Source organism: Schistocerca americana, unplaced genomic scaffold (genome assembly GCF_021461395.2).
Source record: "Schistocerca americana isolate TAMUIC-IGC-003095 unplaced genomic scaffold, iqSchAmer2.1 HiC_scaffold_544, whole genome shotgun sequence".
Taxonomy (NCBI): domain Eukaryota; kingdom Metazoa; phylum Arthropoda; class Insecta; order Orthoptera; family Acrididae; genus Schistocerca; species Schistocerca americana.
This window is the reverse complement of record NW_025726285.1, coordinates 57,501-62,500: the sequence shown is the minus strand read 5'-3', so window position 1 is coordinate 62,500 and position 5,000 is coordinate 57,501.

Below are 5,000 nucleotides of genomic sequence, written 5' to 3'. Positions count from 1 at the left end.
CCATGACCCACCGGAAGGGCGCAGCGTCCCCCACCCCAGACATGTGACGTCACACTATCGGTATTGACGACTAGACTGATTCCTTATAATCATTTGCCATACACCGGTGGAAGCTGCCGAGACGAGTAACTACATGGCGGCCTCGCCGTGTCACTAATGTACAGAGATACAACAGTTTCGACTGGAACCGGATGAAACGTATACACGGCGCTGATTAGTAATAGATAGAGCCATCAAAATACAGATAATGTATACAACTGTCCGTATACATGCTGAAAGACTCTGCTCACAATCACAACCACACGTCAGCCAGACACTCTTATCACGCACTACTCTCTGCCTGTAACAGGCACAGAGACAATATGTAAGCACCAGCATGGAACAACACCCAGTGCATCCTCTCCGCCACATTAGACTATCCACACTATCATAACCAGACCGGGAGGTCCACTCACAAAACAGAATATCCCACCCTTCCGACAACCACCATTGCTCAGCTAAGCCACCAACACCCACACATGTCCTACACAGGGGTACACCCAACATCACAATACTGCCTCCTGTCACAGCACACAAACAATGGCAGGAATGAAAGACACAGGTCTGCCACAAGCATGGAATCAGAGCGCCGCCTGTTATGAGCCAAAGGTGCACCCTGACGTGGCAAATCAGATGATGCCGCAGTCATTTACTTACGATAATCACAATCAACAAACCGGCCCCCCCCCCCCCCCAAAACACCTTTCCTTACAACAATGTGTACCTTAACCTAACCCGTATTGTGCCTTAACCTAACCCGTATTGTGCCTTAACCTAACCCGTATTGTGCCTTAACCTAACCCGTATTGTCCCTTAACCTAACCCGTATTGTGCCTTAACCTAACCCGTATTGTGCCTTAACCTAACCCGTATTGTGCCTTAACCTAACCCGTATTGTGCCTTAACCTAACCCGTATTGTGCCTTAACCTAACCCACGTTGTGCCTTAACCTAACCCACGTTGTGCCTTAACCTAACCCACGTTGTGCCTTAACCTAACCCACGTTGTGCCTTAACCTAACCCACGTTGTGCCTTAACCTAACCCACGTTGTGCCTTAACCTAACCCGTATTGTGCCTTAACCTAACCCGTATTGTGCCTTAACCTAACCCGTATTGTGCCTTAACCTAACCCGTATTGTGCCTTAACCTAACCCGTATTGTGCCTTAACCTAACCCGTATTGTGCCTTAACCTAACCCGTATTGTGCCTTAACCTAACCCGTATTGTGCCTTAACCTAACCCGTATTGTGCCTTAACCTAACCCGTATTGTGCCTTAACCTAACCCGTATTGTGCCCTAACCTAACCCACGTTGTGCCTTAACCTAACCCACGTTGTGCCTTAACCTAACCCACGTTGTGCCTTAACCTAACCCACGTTGTGCCTTAACCTAACCCACGTTGTGCCTTAACCTAACCCACGTTGTGCCTTAACCTAACCCACGTTGTGCCTTAACCTAACCCACGTTGTGCCTTAACCTAACCCATATTGTGCCTTAACCTAACCCATATTGTGCCTTAACCTAACCCATATTGTGCCTTAACCTAACCCATATTGTGCCTTAACCTAACCCATATTGTGCCTTAACCTAACCCATATTGTGCCTTAACCTAACCCATATTGTGCCTTAACCTAACCCATATTGTGCCTTAACCTAACCCATATTGTGCCTTAACCTAACCCATATTGTGCCTTAACCTAACCCATATTGTGCCTTAACCTAACCCATATTGTGCCTTAACCTAACCCATATTGTGCCTTAACCTAACCCATATTGTGCCTTAACCTAACCCATATTGTGCCTTAACCTAACCCGTATTGTGCCTTAACCTAACCCGTATTGTGCCTTAACCTAACCCGTATTGTGCCTTAACCTAACCCGTATTGTACCTTAACCTAACCCGTATTGTGCCTTAACCTAACCCGTATTGTGCCTTAACCTAACCCGTATTGTGCCTTAACCTAACCCGTATTGTGCCTTAACCTAACCCGTATTGTGCCTTAACCTAACCCGTATTGTGCCTTAACCTAACCCGTATTGTGCCTTAACCTAACCCGTATTGTGCCTTAACCTAACCCGTATTGTGCCTTAACCTAACCCGTATTGTGCCTTAACCTAACCCGTATTGTGCCTTAACCTAACCCGTATTGTGCCTTAACCTAACCCGTATTGTGCCTTAACCTAACCCACGTTGTGCCTTAACCTAACCCACGTTGTGCCTTAACCTAACCCACGTTGTGCCTTAACCTAACCCACGTTGTGCCTTAACCTAACCCACGTTGTGCCTTAACCTAACCCACGTTGTGCCTTAACCTAACCCACGTTGTGCCTTAACCTAACCCACGTTGTGCCTTAACCTAACCCACATTGTGCCTTAACCTAACCCACATTGTGCCTTAACCTAACCCATATTGTGCCTTAACCTAACCCATATTGTGCCTTAACCTAACCCATATTGTGCCTTAACCTAACCCATATTGTGCCTTAACCTAACCCATATTGTGCCTTAACCTAACCCATATTGTGCCTTAACCTAACCCATATTGTGCCTTAACCTAACCCATATTGTGCCTTAACCTAACCCATATTGTGCCTTAACCTAACCCATATTGTGCCTTAACCTAACCCATATTGTGCCTTAACCTAACCCATATTGTGCCTTAACCTAACCCATATTGTGCCTTAACCTAACCCATATTGTGCCTTAACCTAACCCATATTGTGCCTTAACCTAACCCATATTGTGCCTTAACCTAACCCATATTGTGCCTTAACCTAACCCATATTGTGCCTTAACCTAACCCATATTGTGCCTTAACCTAACCCATATTGTGCCTTAACCTAACCCATATTGTGCCTTAACCTAACCCATATTGTGCCTTAACCTAACCCATATTGTGCCTTAACCTAACCCATATTGTGCCTTAACCTAACCCATATTGTGCCTTAACCTAACCCATATTGTGCCTTAACCTAACCCATATTGTGCCTTAACCTAACCCATATTGTGCCTTAACCTAACCCATATTGTGCCTTAACCTAACCTATATTGCGCCTTAACCTAACCCATGTTGCGCCTTAACCTAACCTATGTTGCGCCTTAACCTAACCTATGTTGCGCCTTAACCTAACCTACGTTGCGCCTTAACCTAACCTATATTGCGCCTTAACCTAACCTATATTGCGCCTTAACCTAACCTATATTGCGCCTTAACCTAACCTATATTGCGCCTTAACCTAACCTATATTGCGCCTTAACCTAACCTATATTGCGCCTTAACCTAACCTACGTTGCGCCTTAACCTAACCCACGTTGCGCCTTAACCTAACCCACGTTGCGCCTTAACCCAACCCACGTTGCGCCTTAACCCAACCCACGTTGCGCCTTAACCCAACCCACGTTGGGCCTTAACCCAACCCACGTTGCGCCTTAACCCAACCCACGTTGGGCCTTAACCCAACACACGTTGGGCCTTAACCCAACACACGTTGGGCCTTAACCCAACACACGTTGGGCCTTAACCCAACACACGTTGGGCCTTAACCCAACACACGTTGGGCCTTAACCCAACACACGTTGGGCCTTAACCCAACACACGTTGGGCCTTAACCCAACACACGTTGGGCCTTAACCCAACACACGTTGGGCCTTAACCCAACACACGTTGGGCCTTAACCCAACACGCGTTGGGCCTTAACCCAACACGCGTTGGGCCTTAACCCAACACACGTTGGGCCTTAACCCAACACACGTTGGGCCTTAACCCGCTCTGTAATTGTCATACGACGCGTTAAATTAGTGTAGTGTTGCCTAACTGCAACCCCCGCAATATAGTTTGCTACTCGCACTGCCTGGTCCCCAGTGTATCGCTTCATGTTAAACACCTTGCAGCGATACACTGTAATGTGGATGGCAGCAGGACGTACATGCTCAATGCCCTTCGCAGTTGTTCATTGGCATTCGCATGGCGAAGCACTTAGCCTACGCTGTGGTACGGCCTGTGTCAACTGTCCGCTGATGTTGTACGTCCAAATCACACACTGTACTGCACATTGGTCCTCATGTACTGAATGATACATCGTGGTACATGTGACCGTACAACGACTGCGCCAACAACGGCGAACCATGCGGTCCAACTGTTGTGCACTCAGCTATGTGTCGTCTCCCTATAAGAGCCGGATTGCAGTGTGGTATGCCCTGGATGGCGATCAGCATGAGCCGTCTGTTGATGTAGTGGCGCGTGTTGTCAGACGTAGTCGTCTCTTCTCACACACCGTGACAGCATGGTGCACTGCGTTCCACATCTGCGACATGCGACAGAGGCCGGTTGACAGTCGTTCGCGCAATGGACATCGCATACGTACGGGGGCCACCTTCCACGTGTTCGCGAAGCGTGCACATGTTGTTGCGTGTATGTGGGCAGACATAGTGTGTCGTGACACCTGACACAGGCATGCAACAATCGTTGAATTTGCAAATGGCGATGGACGTCTACGTTTGCTGGTGACGTTACGCAAATGAACAACTGGTAAACCGTTGTGGTGCGGTTGTTCTCGCTAGAGGTGAATCAGTGATGGCGACGATCGGTTGAGCTACCAACCGGTTGTTTCAGCGATACCCACCATGCCCACGAACGTGAATGGCATGTGGGTGTGAAGCGATACGCGGCGGTGGCTGGGTGGGACCGTCCCCGGCCGGTGAGGGGGGGCCTCCCGGCGTGCTGGCCGCGCGGTGCGTGGGCGCACGCGCTACAGCCGGCTGGTGGGGGCGGCCAGTGGCAGGCGCGCCGGCCGACGGAGGCGGCAGGCGGCGCAGCTGCGCGCCGGCGCACCCTGCACGCGGCGCCGTGCGGCCAAAGTAGGTCCTCGCGGGCCCGGTGCGAAGCGCGGTGGACATCTGCAGTGTGCTGGTCCGATTGAGGACTGTGTGCGCTGAGGATGCGCCGCCGCCCGGCGCTCG